The sequence below is a fragment of the Rhodnius prolixus genome, unplaced genomic scaffold, assembly GCF_049639745.1.
Source record: "Rhodnius prolixus isolate KJV_2025 unplaced genomic scaffold, Rpr scaffold_6, whole genome shotgun sequence".
NCBI classification, from domain to species: Eukaryota; Metazoa; Arthropoda; class Insecta; order Hemiptera; family Reduviidae; genus Rhodnius; species Rhodnius prolixus.
Genome location: NW_027411634.1, coordinates 12,955,297 through 12,974,015, shown reverse-complemented (window position 1 = coordinate 12,974,015; position 18,719 = coordinate 12,955,297). Strand labels below are relative to the sequence as shown.

General features: G+C 33.5%; 1 protein-coding gene and 1 long non-coding RNA gene across 2 annotated transcripts in view; one reads left to right on the top strand and one right to left on the bottom strand.

Moving 5' to 3' along the window:
- Positions 1–18,719, top strand: part of LOC141460024 (atrial natriuretic peptide receptor 1) — a 716,933-nt gene that overhangs the window by 10,005 nt on the left and 688,209 nt on the right. The window lies entirely within an intron of this gene.
- LOC141460033 (uncharacterized) lies at positions 6,058–7,450 on the bottom strand. The gene is made up of 2 exons (XR_012461688.1): positions 7,092–7,450; positions 6,058–6,149 (listed from the first exon to the last, which is right to left on the bottom strand). It is a non-coding gene; the product is annotated as an uncharacterized lncRNA (long non-coding RNA).

The following is an 18,719-nucleotide window of genomic DNA, read 5'->3' as shown; positions in this document are numbered from 1 at the left end:
AGAGCCGTTCACAGATGCAATATAATGGCATATTAAGTGTTATATTGCTGCCTTGGTAAAGCAATATGTACTAGTTAATTTTGTTTATTTATTATTTTGCAACTGTAGTTAAAATATGTTACTAAAATTTCATGTCTAAAATAGGTTTGTTGAAAAGCGAATCTTTTAGATTATTTTTATTAGACTTTATAGATAAAGGCTTATCGCCTTATTTATTCAATTTTGAAATAATAGGTATTACTTTACTTTATATACATATATAACTCAATAAAACTTAAATAGGGCGTTATAATGTCGAACGGAAATACTCGCTTCTATTTATTCAGATCTCAGTAAAAGAAGTAAAAAAAAACTGTCTAAATTGAAACTGAACTCCTTGGTAAAATAAATAAAACAAATCTAAAATAAACACGTCCAACTGAGAGTGGGGTATTTCTTTGATTGATCATTGCATTTGATTCTCTTCACTTCTTTTTATTATGCAGTATTTATTTATTTTAAAGTTTCCATTAGAATTTCTATCAGTCTTAGTGTTCATTAAGCATGAAAATGAGATAGTTTTTCACTACCTTTTTCTACGAGAAAACAACCATTATGATTATTATTTTCAATTTTTAAATGACTATCCATTCTGCGCTAAGTACGTGTAAGTGTGATTATTAAATTTAATTTGTTTTAGTTTTTTATTTTGAATTAGTTAAGTATTATAGCATATTGTGATGGTTTTATATTTTCTACTTTTTACGGGAATAATTTTAGAAATGTGTTGAGATTCCTGAATAAAAGCAAAAAAAAAAAGTTTATCTCAGAGATGAGGTGTGTGATTTGACAGCATTAAAAAAACAAAAAACAAAAACGGATATCATTGAAAGTTTAGATAGAATTTTTCGACTAGAAGACGCAACAATTAGATAATAAAATCAGCTTATTACTTACTTACTTAAGGGCTATAACGGTCCATGATGGCCTCAGCCACTACAGCTCTCCACCTCTCTCTATTTCTTGCCGACGTTCACCATCTCTGCTGACCAAGGGCTTCCAAATCGTCCTGTACGTCGCTCAACCATCCTAGTCGAAGCCTACCCCTCGGTCTTTTTCCACCAGGGTGTCCAGATAGAGCTTTCCTGGGAACTCTCGTCTCCTCCATTCGGTGCAAATGTCCCAGCCATCGTAGTCTACCAGACTTTATAGTGGCATACAATATCAGGCTCACCAAACAGTTCAACGACTTCTCGATTCGTCCTGATTCTATAGCCATCTTGCAGGTCCTTACAGGTCCGAAAATCCTTCTTAATACTTTTCTTTCCCACCTACACAATCTTTGTTCGTCTGCTTTGGTTAATACCCATGCTTCCGAACCGTAGGTAACGATTGGACGCAGGGTAGTCTGGTATATTCTTATCTTTATAGCTCGGAGCGAAGCATTTCATTTTAGAAACTGGCTGAAGCGCCCAGAGACATCTATTACCGGCTGCGATTCTCTCACACAGATCTTCCCTCAGCTTATTAGAATAAATAAGTTCAGTACTGCTTTACTAAATCGTTTCTTCAGTTATTATTATTGTACTTTTTCTGTTTTGTTTTTAACGGCTTCAAAATCTGTTGCCGTTGGCCCTGACAATTAGTGCACTTTCAGCCTCCGAACAAACTGTCGCATCACTGGACAGTGAAGTGTAAGAAGAAGCATCTAGGAAGAGGAAATCTATGCAACTGAATTCGAACCCAGGTTCTCTGCGTTAGAATTCAGTATAATCCACTGAGCGAATCCCTTCCCAAATAGTTAGTATTAAAAGATCGATTATGCACTTAGTGATGCTAATTGTTTGTTGATAGTAACACTAATAATTTTAGTGAACATATTTCTAATTAAAATGCGATGTTTGAAACAAGAAAAAAGTCGCGTTTGTGTACTAAATTTTAATGATTATTTTCTGTAAACATCAATCTTTTTCTCTCTCTAAAAGCTCTACATGAAGTTTATCACATTACTTACTTACCCAAACACACATAACTCACATAACACGACATACAACAATACCTATGAAGTTTGTTTTAACCAGTAACCAAGCCCTTTTATATAGGGCCATTTTGCTTAGTGTAGTGAACGTGATGTAATTTAGTACTGGTGGTGTCAACAAGGAATCTAAACTAATCCCTCTACGGTTCTCACTTAGCCTGGGATATAGATAGCTCTTCAACGGTCGTTTGCTTTAGACTAGCTGATGTAGAATCACTTAATACATTATAACATATGGTCGCGTATTCCACTGGTGACAGTTTCAAGTTATTTATTACTTCTAATTATTTGTTCCATGAACTTCATTTATTATTTGAACATTCTTGCTTTATCCAATTTGGGTTTTATTTAACTACAGTTTCACTAACCACTTTTTCCTCTGCAAAAGAGTAAACTACCAATCGCTAAACGATTTGAATCGTAAAGCTGACTTGAGCATTTAAGAAAATCCTTAGTTTAATTCTTTTGATTGTCGAATTAAAAGAATTAGGTTACTTAGAAACGTGTAAATGAATTAAATTGAAAATTGATGATTCTCTGTTGGTAACTTAGGTTAATAGGTGAATTGAACCCGAGTCCTTTCCTTGCACAAGAAATAACTAGAAACAGCTAATCCCTGAGGACTCTCAGAGCTCTACACCTTTACTTATTCTTTGTTCTTGATCTCTTTGAGTATACTCGCATATTTAGCAAACAAGGAGTCCCCTGCGCCTGCTGCAACGAGGGAAGTAAAATTGAAACATCAGATTTAAATTTTTTTTCAAAGCATTTGTATAACATTAATATCCATTATAATTAGAATACCAAGCGCCACTGTAGCCGAGCGGTTAGAGACGAGACCTGTAAAGCTAATATGTATTGTGGTATTGGGTTCGATTCCCAGTCTAGGCCTTGGATTTTATTTAATAAAAGATAACAAGTTAATAAAAGAAATTTAGTAAAGTATGTTTGCTAATCGCCTCCGTCCACGACACCTAATTGGTAGTTGGACGTTAAGCCCCGCCTGAAAAATTAGGCGATTACTTTACTTTTTTTTAATTAGAATACTAAGCAGAAAATTGGCAATTGTAATTCGGAGTTTTTGCTTTTCTTCATACCTGGATACTGCCGGCCATTTAAGCCATACGCGTTCTTGCAATCCCAGTATAAAGAATGTTTTTTTTTTTAGGGGTAAATCCCCATCGTCAGATCTAAAAGATTCCCTAATGTTCTGGAGTCCCAAGTGCTCAGCTGCCATCACTGCAAAAAAAGAACACCAAAAGCAAATAGGGCTTTGGTTAACTGGGCTTGGACAAAGTGGGGCCATGTTCGGTCGGACGTTAAAAATCGACTTTCAGGCAAATTCGAAAGCAGGACACTTCCTTAAGCTTTCTTCAGGCACTTCTATTTTTTTACCCGCTGCTTACTGTTGTAAATGAGCTAAAGATGGTTGAGAAATTAGCTGATAATAATTCTGTTAGCCTCAAATCAATATTATTATTTATTTAAACGTTTATTGTACAACAGAAAAAGTACTTTAAAAAATGCCTTGGTCAAAGACCGTCAGGCGAGCTCTGTACAATAACAGTAGAATAGACAAAACATTTTAAGCAAAAGTTCTCTTTACAAATTAAACAATAATATTTTTTAGACTAAATTTAAATTATATGACAAATGGATTTGAGATGATTATATTGTAAATATATTACATATATTATGATTGGAGAGAGAGTTGTAATTAAATTAAATTCATTTCTCAAATTACAGGTTTTATTTATTTATTTATTTTTCTTATTTTATTTTTATTTATTTATTTTATTTTTTTAAATTTCTAATAACTGTCTATAGCCATAAGCGTGGTGCACAAATTTACTAAGTACAACCCAATTGCAACCGTTTAACAGCTCTAAACATTTTACAGAAGTTAAGTATGCGGAACCAAAAAAACGCATTCTGAACTCCGCCAAAGTAGGGCACTCCGCCATGAAATGATGAAGGTCCTCAGCTGTAGGCAGATTACAAAGCGGGCAGAAGAGCGTGCTATCGTTTAACCACGGTTTATGTCAAATCAATATAAAGTATGATATGTCTGAAGATTCTGGAATAACTAGCTTATTTTGTACTATGAGGCCGTTATTGAAGCCCCTGACTTGAATGCGTTTTCGTTCAGAATAAAAGACAATGTGCTTTAAATCTTCTTCACTCAGTATCTGAGAGAATACTTGTGTATCCCTTTAAAACCTAAGCTAACTACTTTCAGTTTGTATTAAAATTGAAGGCTCAAAGAATTGTCAAAGAGTTCTCAAATATTTCTGAACAACAGCTACTTACAACAATTATTGCTGAATATGAATTGCTGATTAAATAATATATTCAGCACAGTATAACCAGTAGATTCCTGGAAATAATGATAATCTCCTAGTTGCATCTTGCCGCTCCTCCAATGTAAATAACTATTATTATTGGTAAATGCAGTTTAATGCAAACTGCAGATCGCGCACGTACTTCCAGTAGAAACCACGCCTAGCTACGTGATCGGATGTTGTTACCAATGTTCTGGGACACACCTTACACCCAGCTTTCTTAACCTTCTCTTTTGCATTCTTATCTACTTGTAGATAGGAATGGAATCTTTGTATGGAAATTAATTAAAAAATTATTATTAATTTTATCTTCAATATTAAAGACTATTTACACACCCAGACCAAGTTGTAAAAACACTTTTTATTTCTAAAGGAACCTCAAAGAAGGATATTGTTTAGAAATTCAAAAAACTAATTCTAATTTGTAGAAAATAGAATGCGATTGATACATTTACTGTTCTAATCATTTTTGTGTTTCTATTTTCCTCTGATTAAACTCTTTTATCTTGTCTTGTGTTCTGTGGTTCGACAACTGGGAGTTATCTACTTCTTATCATGATCTAGTTTCCTGCTAGTGGCATATTTTCCGCGTCTTTTTCTTTAAACTAAAAGATCTTTCAACAGTTTGGTTAAATTTAATTTTTTTTTTTAACTTCCTCTTAAATCAAATACAGATGAAAGCAGTTGCATTTTTCCAAAAGTAGACATCAATAAATGTGTTTGAAAAGGATGACCCTATTATTTCTGTAATTGATAGCTGCTGTCAAATCTGTTAAAAATGTTCTTCATAAATCTGTAAAGATAAATTCAATTATTGGGTATACAGACGATTTATTTATTCTGACACCTGGATGGGGACACTGGAGGTATCCCCGCAAATAATGTAAATGACATTGTACCCCTTAAACTGGCAGAATATAATCAAGGGCATCCGAGATAGTAAATATTAGCCACCTTTTGAGCGTAGCGCTCCTAGAAGTACACTCCTCTCATCCAGCTCAGTTCATTACAGTCTCAGACATTCCACATTTACCAACGATATACTTTACAGGAAAGTATACTTTAGGTACTTTATTTCTTCTTAGAAGGTCATAATGGAGTTTTACAGCATCCCTCATTCACCAACTTATATTCAAAACACTTGACCAACCCAAAACCCGTCCATTAATGTGACTACAAGATTGTTTTTGTCCAAAGATATGTAAATTTTGATGGTACTTTCCATTATCATGATGAGATTTATTTCTTTTCTTTCTTTTTTTTTAAATGAACTTAATTTTATCCTTAGCGTAACATCATTTATTTTAGGACCTAAATCTTTTAGCTTCCAACTCGGTTCCAGTTCACTTCGATGGCGCCATCTTTGGTGGAAAGACTTTGGCATTTTATTCTCTCCTTAAAATAAATGGAGAGTTATTTTTGGCCCTTCCAAAAACTAAATCCATTTTGTACATTCTTTCTTTCGCAAAATGCTTTTATAAATTACCCTATACAAAACTATTTGTTCCATTTTGCTAACACATTTTATTTCCTTATATTGGCAAAGAAGGGTGACAACAATGCAGAAGTTTGGCAACTATTGCCTTATAAATTTGAGCTGTTTTTTTGGCATAGAAATATGTCCATTTTAGTTCTTTGCTGGTGGATTTGTAGATGAAATTTCTTTTAGAACATCATCGTGCATTCCATTCTTCCTGATGATTCATTTGACTCATTTCTAGCTCCATCAGCTATCATATTTGGAAATAAAGAGGAGTTGTCTTCAAAAATAAAAGCAATTCCTATTACTTCTATAAAGTAAAACAAAACAATTATGTGTTTATAACAATTATGTTATGTATTATTTCAAAACAATTTGAAGTTGAAGGTCACTGTTGTAGAGTTGCTAGGTTTCAAAATCTATCCGCAATAGTGAGGGTGAATCGAAATTACTATCTAATACTGTCGATTCTAATAATTTATTCTGAAGTAAGCAAGCTCACTAAAAGTAACCACCAAAAGTTTGCTCTGGTACTCAGGAGAGGAAAGTAAATAGGTTACTTTAGAACTCAAGTTACTACTAGCGACCCCTAGTCCTGGTTGGAATCTATCGACACTCAGCTCATGTAACATAATTTAGTGCAACCTTTTCACCTCCACCTTATTCCAACGATACACATATCTTATCGCTGAAATAAGGATATATATATATCTTTGAGCAGTTTCCTGTATTGTTTTTCCCTATTCGCACAGTATTGAATATCTTCTACTTTCTATTCGCTTACCCTGTGCGAAAGAGCTGTAGAACAACTTGAGAAAAACTGGAATACAGAGTACTGCATTACATTTGGTTTTACACTGAGTGGTGTAATTTATTTTATTATTGTTACTGTACCAAGCCCTTCCATCAAGCCCTTCTTGCGAAGGGATGACCTTCTCTGAGTTGTGGGCGAATTTACAATCACTTCACTCTTAGTTTAATTTTACCGCAAGTATTCTACGAGTTCATCGAATCTGTTTCATCTTTGTTACTAAATTTTATACTTAAGTTGTTTTATGGAAAATATTTTTATTTAAACACAAAAAAAATCACGATTTCCAAATTTATTATGTCTTCTGAAGTCATTATCAGAGAATTTTCTCACCCTATGCTGCGAGAAAGTTGAACATAGAACAGAAGTTCTATTTTTATTAGTATTTTTCCAGAGCTTTCGTCTTACATTTTTTTCATTTTATTGTAAATAGACTATTACCTGTGTCTTGATTGCATAAGAAAACAATTTCTTCACTCTATAGTGTTTTACTATTTCTCATGAATACTTTATTTTCCAGCCAAAGAGGTATTTCTTTATCCATTGATTTGGGTTTTCCTTCTTTTGTTGTCCAATATTTGATCTTCAATTCAGATTTAAAAAAGAAGAAGAAAAAAACCTTAGAACAATAAACAAAAACAAAAAATATTGGTAAAGGATATTGGACTTCTTTGTTTTTGCTTGTGTTTTAAAAGACAATTTCTATTGACCTGAAGTAAATTGGCCAGACAGGCGGAAACCACGTAAAGTGGAATCTACCCCGATATCCAATTCATTCCAATTAATATTTTTTTTATAGTTATTTCTCTTTATTTGCATTTATTTATGGTTTATTTTGCAGCTGTTTGTGTTATTCTTATATAACAGAAATTATTTTTGAACTTATTAATTACTGCGTTAGAAATTGGTTCTTTGGGATTCCCGATTAAATTCATATTATTCTTGTAGGAGTTTAATCTCTGTTTGCGTTAGTTTATATTTACTGATACTGTCACTAAACTGAAGTAAACTAACAATGTATGTTAGAACCACTGTCAGTTACTTTATAAAACTTATTTTACTTAAATTATTAGTGTTTATAGAAATTTACAATAAAGTGGGTGTGCAACCCGTATCAATCAAATTGGGTCAATAGCATAATATTAGTCAAACTTTTTTGGACTCTGATAATTGCATTCCAAATTAACACTTAACATACGATACGTGACTAACACAAATAAAACTAAATTCTGAAAGGCCCATAAAAGATTTCTGCTCAATTTAAAATACTTTACTTTTAAACACTCAATAACGCAGAACATCACTAGAAGACCATAAAGGAATTGGAGCAGGAGCGATAGTAACCTTGGCTATTAAACCAATGTCGGGTTATAGAATATATCTGCTGGAAGGTTTCCTCCAGCTAGGTCAACTCCCTCAACAATGCGCTGCAGTAATAACGCTTAAAATGAATTATTGCTTTCCTAAGAAACCAAATTTAAAGAATTTTTTTTTTTTTTTTGGCGCATCAACAGCTGAGGTTATTAGCGCCCGGAGCTTTTTCCAGTGCACTGCCGGCCTCCGGACAGTGTTCTCTCGTTACAGACAACACTGTCCATCACCGGACAGTGAGCTGTAAGAAGCTCCTAGGAAGAGAAAATCTAAGGGTCAGCTGCTGGATTCGAACCCGGGACCTCCGCGTGGGAGTCCAGTATGCTAACCTCATAGCTAATCCCTTCCCTAATTTAAAGAATAACTCAACTGTATCCACCTTCTCGTTAGATCAGTTTAAAAGACTGATTTTCTACCGAATATGTAGTATTGCTTATAGTTCATTTTCTCCTTAACAAAATCTAACCTCCTAAAATATTTGTTCAAATGAAAACGTAATGACAAGTGTTGTGCAACAAGTTGCCTGTGTCATTTGCCTTCCAGAAATTCGCCAACACTTACTGGATAGCAACACAATACTCTAGGGCTATATAACAGTCCATGGAGATCTTTCACTTTACTCATGCCGACTTCTCCATCTTTGCTAATCAAGGGTTTCCAAATTTTTCTTTGCATTCCTGTAACCATTTTAGTCGGGAGCCTGTTCTTCGTTTTGTGTCTACCAGTTTGTCCATACAAAGCTCTTTCTTGGAAAGTTTTGTTTCCATCATATGGCGTAAAATTTATAGCCATCGCAATCGCCACAGACATTACAGTTAGTGTTGTTCAAGAGCTGAGCTATTAGGCTATAAGGTTCGAGCCTTGAGCGCTCTAGCTCTCAGGGCTCAGCGGGTGGCTCGAGTCAGAGCTCGAACTGAAGCCTCAAAGAGAGCTCGGTGAGCCTCCAAGGCTCGGCTCAAAAGGCTCCAGCTTTTTTTTTTCTTGTTTTTTATACAAAGCATTTTATTTGTACTATTAATGAATTCATTTCTCGAAATAAAATCAAGTTATAGGAGCTAATGAATTTGTCAACATATTTTTGTATAAATGAATACAATAATTTTTAAAATGTTTGTTGTTCATTGATTACTCGTCGTTCCTTAAGAAGTTAAAAAGGCTTGCACTTTGTGAGCCTTCAACTCCAGGTTTGTGAGCCTCCAACTTGAGATTCACGGCTCGAGCTTCGAGGGCTATAAGGCTTGAGCTCTGAAGGCTCAAGCCGTAAAGGCTCGAGTCTAAGGTCGACTCGGTTGAGCCTTCAACTCGATTCTCAACTGAACAACACTAATTACAGTGGCTACTACATCTGCTGCAGTGTTGTACGACTTCTCTGTTCGTGCTTACAGTCCAAGTATCCACGTTTAACATTATCCTTTTCCATAGCTGCAGTACATCTTACTAAGATCGTTCTGCTAATAAATGTTTTCATGCAAGTAAATGCATTCACTTAGTTTTTACTGCTGAAAACTGCTGTCGTACTACTGAACTGCATTCACACTTAATACAATAGAAAGTATGCCTTTTCCCATGTAACAATATCATGGGTCTCTCAGAATTTTTGGGCATTGGGAGCACCTCTATCACCTTTAATCGAACCCTTTTTGTAATTAAACGTGTTAAACGGTCCAGAAATGACTTTAGACTTCTCAACAATAAATACCTAGTCAATACGATTACACTTTCCTTCTCCGCTATTTCCTTTTACTAATATTCGAAAGCGCGTCCGCAGCGTCCTTCAGCCAGCTATTGGGAAATCACCAGAACCAATTTACACGGCTATTAGCAAAAATCATATTCATCAGTCTGATCAGGATAGTTCACTTTTATAGATGAGCATCCCTCAAATATTTAACTAAGACCGCAATCACAGCCAGACATGAATCATTCTAAGGTCATTGGGTCAAAGTTCCTTAAATTTGTGCAGCAGCACTTGGAATTGGTATTGTTCTTTGGGGTTGTAATGACAACTTTTTACTAGTATCACTTCTGTAGTTCGCTGTAATGATAATTTATTTCTCATAAAACTAGTGTTTTACTGCATTATATAGATGACCTACTTTTCGTTTCATAGTAATGGTGAGTTGGCGTGGCAGTACTAGGTTCGAAATTACTTACAACTTCTCCTAACTCTATGTTCGTTCAAATTTATTTATTTTCTTTTCCAGTATCTTTCTTTTAATCTGAAAGTACAATAAAATCTGAGGCCATTGGTGCCCACAGCTTTTTCCAGTACACAGTAGCCCTCAAGGCTTTCATTAGAGACAACACTGTCCAACCTGGGACAGTGAACTGTAAGAAGCTTCTAAGAAGAAAAAAATGTAAGAACCATCAGCTGAATTCGAACCCGGGTAGTACTGACCCTTTCTAGATTAAAAAACTGACGAGAGAAATACTCCTATTCTACCTCGTAGTGTCATAAAAAGATTTTTGCAGAAAATACAAGTTTTCGATCTACACGTTTATAATGTATTCACCACTGTTGGGCAAAAATTTAATCAATTAAAAAACAATTGAATTAAACCGAAATTTAATTTTAATCACGATTAAAACTAAAAAATTTAATCGGCCAAAATTAGTTGATTAAAATTAAATTCACTTTTAATTTAATCGGAATTTAATCAATTAAAATTTTTAATCATAACTAAAAATTAAGACTACAATTAAAATTAAATAATCATAATTTTAATTGATTGAATTAAATTCCAAATTTAGTTTTAATCACTTTGGACGATTAAATTTTTTAATTTAATCAAAATTTGAGAGATTAAATTTTTAAAACCAAACATTGCCAATGGTTAAACCAGAATCGGACCAATGCATCTTTATTCCGCCTAGCTGCTGCCTCTTCTCTATCAATATTATCACCTTTTCCAAACTTGGCACCTTCATTCTACCAGTCTGGTGTCTCATCTATACCATGTTGGTGTCTCTCAAGACTTACATAGGACCACCTTACACTCACATTTAACCATGTTTACCACTCACTAGACTTAGATAGGACCACCTTACACTAACATTTAACCATGTTTACCACTCATTATACTTAGATAGGACCACCTTACACTCACATTTAACCATGTTTACCACTCACTATACTTATATAGGACCACCTTACTCTCACATTTAACCATGTTTACCACTCACTAGACTTAGATAGGACCACCTTACACTATAGTTATTTTGTGCACACATCTAAAAAGGTAGAAGATATAAAGAGTTGAAAATTTTTTGGGTCATGAAATTCTGTAAAATTATGGCCGTTCTATATCTTCCACTGTGAACCAGGTATTGATATGGAATTTTGTTCTCTTGTACACTTTGTTTTTCTCAATTACAAACTATAGTTATTTTGTGCACAGATCTAAAAAGGTAGAAGATATAAAGGGTTGAAAATTATTTGGGTCATGAAATTCTGTAAAATTATGGCCGTTCTATATCTTCCACTGTGAACCAGGTATTGATATGGATTTTTGTTCTCTTGTACACTTTGTTTTTCTCAATTATAAACTATAGTTATTTTGTGCACAGATCAATAAATGTAGAAGATTTAAAGGGTTGAAAATTTTTTGGGTCATGAAATTCTGTAAAATTATGACCGTTCTATATCTCCCACTGTGAACCACGTATTCGTATGAAATTTTGTTCTCTTGTACACTTTGTTTTTCTCAATTATAAACTATAGTTATTTTGTGCACAGATCTATAAATGTAGAAGATATAAAGGGTTGAAAATGTTTTGGGTCATGAAATTCTGTAAAATTATGGCCGTTCTTTATCTCCACTGTGAACCTCGTATTCTTATGAAATTTTGTTCTCTTGTACACTTTGTTTTTCTCAATTATAAACTATAGTTATTTTGTGCACAAATCTATAAATGTAGTAGATATAAAGGGTTGAAATTTTTTTGGGTCATGAAATTCTGTAAAATTATGGCCGTTCTATATCTTCCACTGTGAACCACGTATTGATATGGAATTTTGTTCTCTTGTACACTTTGTTTTTCTCAATTACAAACTATAGTTATTTGTGCACAGATCTATAAATGTAGAAGATTTAAAGGGTTGAAAATTTTTTGGGTCATGAAATTCTGTAAAATTATGACCGTTCTATATCTCCCACTGTGAACCACGTATTCGTATGAAATTTTGTTCTCTTGTACACTTTGTTTTTCTCAATTATAAACTATAGTTATTTTGTACACAGATCTATAAATGTAGAAGATATAAAGGGTTGAAAATTTTTTGGGTCATGAAATTCTGTAAAATTATGGCCGTTCTATATCTCCCACTGTGAACCACGTATTCGTATGAAATTTTGTTCTCTTGTACACTTTGTTTTTCTCAATTATAAACTATAGTTATTTTGTGCACAGATCTATAAATGTAGAAGATATAAAGGGTTGAAAATTTTTTGGGTCATAAATTCTGTAAAATTATGACCGTTCTATATCTCCCACTGTGAACCACGTATTCGCATGAAATTTTGTTCTCTTGTACACTTTGTTTTTCTCAATTATAAACTATAGTTATTTTGTGCACAGATCTATAAATGTAGAAGATATAAACGGTTGAAAATTTTTTGGGTCATGAAATTCTGTAAAATTATGGCCGTTCTCTATCTCCCACTGTGAACCACGTATTCGTACGAAATATTGTTCTCTTGTACACTTTGTTTTTCTCAATTATAAACTATAGTTATTTTGTGCACAGATCTAAAAAGGTAGAAGATATAAAGGGTTGAAAATTTTTTGGGTCATGAAATGCTGTAAAATTATGACCGTTCTATATCTCCCACTGTGAACCACGTATTCGTATGAAATTTTGTTCTCTTGTACACTTTGTTTTTCGCAATTATAAACTATAGTTATTTTGTGCACAGATCTATAAATGTAGAAGATATAAAGGGTTGAAAATTTTTTGGGTCATGAAATTCTGTAAAATTATGGCCGTTCTATATCTCCCACTGTGAACCACGTATTGATATGGAATTTTGTTCTCTTGTACACTTTGTTTTTCTCAATTACAAACTATAGTTATTTTGTGCACAGATCTAAAAAGGTAGAAGATATAAAGGGTTGAAAATTTTTTGTGTCATGAAATTCTGTAAAATTATGGCCGTTCTATATCTCCCACTGTGAACCACGTATTGATATGGAATTTTGTTCTCTTGTAGACTTTGTTTTTCTCAATTACAAACTATAGTTATTTTGTGCACAGATCTATAAATGTAGAAGATATAAAGGGTTGAAAATGTTTTGGGTCATGAAATTCTGTAAAATTATGGCCGTTCTTTATCTCCACTGTGAACCTCGTATTCTTATGAAATTTTGTTCTCTTGTACACTTTGTTTTTCTCAATTATAAAATATAGTTATTTTGTTTCACAAATCTATAAATGTAGTAGATATAAAGGGTTGAAATTTTTTTGGGTCATGAAATTCTGTAAAATTATGGCCGTTCTATATCTCCCACTGTGAACCACGTATTCGTATGAAATTTTGTTCTCTTGTACACTTTGTTTTTCTCAATTATAAACTATAGTTATTTTGTGCACAGATCTATAAATGTAGAAGATATAAACGGTTGAAAATTTTTTGGGTCATGTAATTCTGTAAAATTATGGCCGTTCTATATCTCCTCTGTGAACCGCGTATTCGTATGAAATTTTGTTCTCTTGTACACTTTGTTTTTCTCAATTATAAACTATAGTTATTTTGTGCAGAAATCTATAAATGTAGAAGATATAAAGGGTTGAAAATTTTTAGGGTCATGAAATTCTGTAAAATTATGGCCGTTCTCTATCTCCCACTGTGAACCACGTATTCGTACGAAATTTTGTTCTCTTGTACACTTTGTTTTTCTCAATTATAAACTATAGTTATTTTGTGCACAGATCTAAAAAGGTAGAAGATATAAAGGGTTGAAAATTTTTTGGGTCATGAAATTCTGTAAAATTATGGCCGTTCTATATCTCCCACTGTGAACCACGTATTCGTACGAAATTTTGTTCTCTTGTACACTTTGTTTTTCTCAATTATAAACTATAGTTATTTTGTGCACAGAAAATCTATAAATGTAGAAGATATAAAGGGTTGAAAATTTTTTGGGTCATGAAATTCTGTAAAATTATGGCCGTTCTATATCTCCCACTGTGAACCACGTATTGATATGGAATTTTGTTCTCTTGTACACTTTGTTTTTCTCAATTACAAACTATAGTTATTTTGTGCACAGATCTATAAATGTAGAAGATATAAACGGTTGAAAATTTTTTGGGTCATGTAATTCTGTAAAATTATGGCCGTTCTATATCTCCTCTGTGAACCGCGTATTCGTATGAAATTTTGTTCTCTTGTACACTTTGTTTTTCTCAATTATAAACTATAGTTATTTTGTGCACAAATCTATAAATGTAGAAGATATAAAGGGTTGAAAATTTTTTGGGTCATGAAATTCTGTAAAATTATGGCCGTTCTATATCTCCCACTGTGAACCACGTATTGATATGGAATTTTGTTCTCTTGTACACTTGGTTTTTCTCAATTATAAACTATAGTTATTTTGTGCACAAATCTATAAATGTAGAAGATATAAAGGGTTGAAAATTTTTTGGGTCATGAAATTCTGTAAAATTATGGCCGTTCTCTATCTCCCACTGTGAACCACGTATTCGTACGAAATTTTGTTCTCTTGTACACTTTGTTTTTCTCAATTACAAACTATAGTTATTTTGTGCACAGATCTATAAATGTAGAAGATATAAACGGTTGAAAATTTTTTGGGTCATGTAATTCTGTAAAATTATGGCCGTTCTATATCTCCTCTGTGAACCGCGTATTCGTATGAAATTTTGTTCTCTTGTACACTTTGTTTTTCTCAATTATAAACTATAGTTATTTTGTGCACAAATCTATAAATGTAGAAGATATAAAGGGTTGAAAATTTTTTGGGTCATGAAATTCTGTAAAATTATGGCCGTTCTATATCTCCCACTGTGAACCACGTATTGATATGGAATTTTGTTCTCTTGTACACTTGGTTTTTCTCAATTATAAACTATAGTTATTTTGTGCACAAATCTATAAATGTAGAAGATATAAAGGGTTGAAAATTTTTTGGGTCATGAAATTCTGTAAAATTATGGCCGTTCTCTATCTCCCACTGTGAACCACGTATTCGTACGAAATTTTGTTCTCTTGTACACTTTGTTTTTCTCAATTATAAACTATAGTTATTTTGTGCATAGATCTAAAAAGGTAGAAGATATAAAGGGTTGAAAATTTTTTGGGTCATGAAATGCTGTAAAATTATGACCGTTCTATATCTCCCACTGTGAACCACGTATTCGTATGAAATTTTGTTCTCTTGTAAACTTTGTTTTTCTCAATTATAAACTATAGTTATTTTGTGCACAGATCTATAAATGTAGAAGATATAAAGGGTTGAAAATTTTTTGGGTCATGAAATTCTGTAAAATTATGGCCGTTCTATATCTCCCACTGTGAACCACGTATTGATATGGAATTTTGTTCTCTTGTACACTTTGTTTTTCTCAATTACAAACTATAGTTATTTTGTGCACAGATCTAAAAAGGTAGAAGATATAAAGGGTTGAAAATTTTTTGGGTCATGAAATTCTGTAAAATTATGGCCGTTCTATATCTCCCACTGTGAACCACGTATTGATATGGAATTTTGTTCTCTTGTACACTTTGTTTTTCTCAATTATAAACTATAGTTATTTTGTACACAGATCTATAAATGTAGAAGATATAAAGGGTTGAAAATTTTTTGGGTCATGAAATTCTGTAAAATTATGGCCGTTCTATATCTCCACTGTGAACCTCGTATTCTTATGAAATTTTGTTATCTTGTGCACTTTGTTTTTCTCAATTATAAACTATAGTTATTTTGTGCACAGATCTATAAATGTAGAAGATTTAAAGGGTTGAAAATTTTTTGGGTCATGAAATTCTGTAAAATTATGGCCGTTCTATATCTTCCACTGTGAACCACGTATTGAAATTTAGAAACTTAGGAAAGATACGAAAACAAGAAATTGTTCCTTTTTTTTTAATTTGAATTTAATTTTAAGTTCTTGCTAAATACTGAATTTCAAATTATTTATTGTTAGTGTTCCGCGAGAGAAATATATACATATAATTGTGTTCCACGTCTATGAAAAGGTTAAGAACCACTGGTCTAGTGACTCGTGAAGAAGTCCAAGTCTGCAAAAATTAACCGTAAAGTATTTCTTGAAGGCGCTTAGAAAAAGGGCCTCGCCGAAACGTGGTTCGAACCATTGGTTGAAATGCCATAAAAGTGGATGATTAAATTAGTTTGATTAACGATTAAATCTGATGATTAAATAATTGTCATATGATTAAAATTACGTTTAAATTCGCCGATTAAATTCTGATTAAAATTAAAAATAAATTTAATCAATTAAAAAATATAATCAATTAAATTTAGAATTTAATTTTTTTTTTTTAATCATTGCCCAACTCTGGTATTCACGGTCCGGACGCCAGTAATGCACTGAGAAGGCCCAAGGACGTAGATATCTAAATTTTAAAAATATTTGATGAATAATTGATTTAGTTTATGTTATAAAAGAATGTTTTCACTTTGCACAAGTTCAGTGAAAACTGTCTGGTCTAATCTAAAAGTGCTAATATTATTGCTTATAATTTTAAGCCTCTACAATTATTATTACCCGCATAATTTCAGACAAAACATTTTATGTCGACTGTATCATACGTTTAATATGTTGTTCTTTTATTTTTCTTCATTTTTATTATTAATGCTTGTTAATCAACGATAGAAGAAGCGTTCTATTCGTGCAGATTTTTAATTAAACATTCTAAAAGTATCTTGAATAGGAAAAGGTAATTTTAATTAATTGATCTGTGTCAAATATCGAGTAGATTATATAGTGAATTATGGAATTCTTATTTAGAAGAAATATTGACCAAACAAAAAGGTTTTTTTGAGGGATTTACACACATCAATTGTAGGTGTATTATTCATTTCATTTAGGCCATTTTCAGGGCTTATGCTTGTTGACAATGATCATATTTTTTACATCGTTACATCTAAGGTTGAAGTGTCTTCTGTACTAGTTCTGTTTACGAGGGTCGTTTGAAAAGTCCGTGCAAAGTCAGAGAGATAGCACCACTGGCGCGTATCGAGGTTATGTTTAGTTAGTAGCATGTCTTGGAAGAACACACACCAAGTTTCAGCCAGATCGGTCTATTTCTTTGTGTTTGGCATTCGCTTGAATCGAGGAAGTCGAGTGATTTTCAAAAAATGGACGAAAAAGAATTTCGTGTGTTGATTAAACACTACTTTATGAAAGGCAAAACGCCTCAGGAGACTAAAGAGAAGCTTGATAAACATTATGGTGACTCTGCACCTTCGATTAGTACAGTTTATAAGTGGTTTCAAAATTTTCGGAGAGGCCATATGGGCACAAGTGACGCTGAACGTTCTGGACGCCCTGTGGAGGTTACTACTCCAGAAATCATTGATAAAATCCATGATATGGTGATGGATGACAGAAGTGTGAAGGTGCGTGAGATTGCTAGTGCTGTGGGCATCTCGAATGAACGGGTACATAATATTTTGCATCAACATTTGGACATGACAAAGCTATCCGCAAGATGGGTGCCGCGATTGCTCACGCTTGACCAAAAACGAAATCGTGTGAAGTGTTGCACGGACGGTTTACAGCTGTTCCAGAAGAATCCGCAGGACTTTAAGCGTCGTTTCGTCACTGTGGATGAAACATGGATACATCACTACACTCCTGAGACCAAAGAACAATCTAAACAATGGGTTACCAAGGGGGAATCTGCGCCAAAAAAGGCGAAGACCGTTCCTTCGGCCGGAAAGATTATGGCGACTGTCTTTTGGGATTCGCAAGGAATAATCCTGATCGACTATCTGGAAAAGGGTAAAACTATTACAGGTGCATATTATTCATCGTTATTGGACCGTTTGAAAACCGAGCTGCAAGAAAAACGCCCACGATTGGCCCACAAAAAAGTCCTTTTCCATCACGACAACGCACCAGCTCACACCTCAGCAGTTGTGGTCGCAAAATTAATGGAAATAGGGTTCCAACTCGTTTCACATCCCCCCTATTCTCCAGACTTGGCTCCCTCGGACTACTGTTTGTTCCCCAATATGAAGAAATGACTGGCGGGGAAAAGATTTTATTTAAACGAGGAGGTGATTGCAGAAACGAATGGCTATTTTTCAGACTTGGACAAATCCTATTATTCGGAAGGGATTAACAAACTAGAACAGCGTTGGACGAAGTGTATAAGCCTAAAAGGAGACTATGTTGAAAAATAAAAAAGGTTTACCCCCAAAAATTAAGTAGTTTTTATTTTTGCACGGACTTTTCAAACGACCCTCGTATATACTCTCTTGAAATTAATAATAATAATAACAATAATCCATATTTGTCCACTTAATTTCTTTCCTAAAATAATTTTAAATGGATCTAGGAGTCTATAACGTTGCTTGCATGTGTTTTAAGGCGTGGTCAACACTTGTAACGCCAGTGCAATCAAACATTCATGCTGATTCCATTATTCTCCTACGAGCGAATGCATTAGACTCCCACATGCTGTATAGTTAATTGAAGTAAATTTA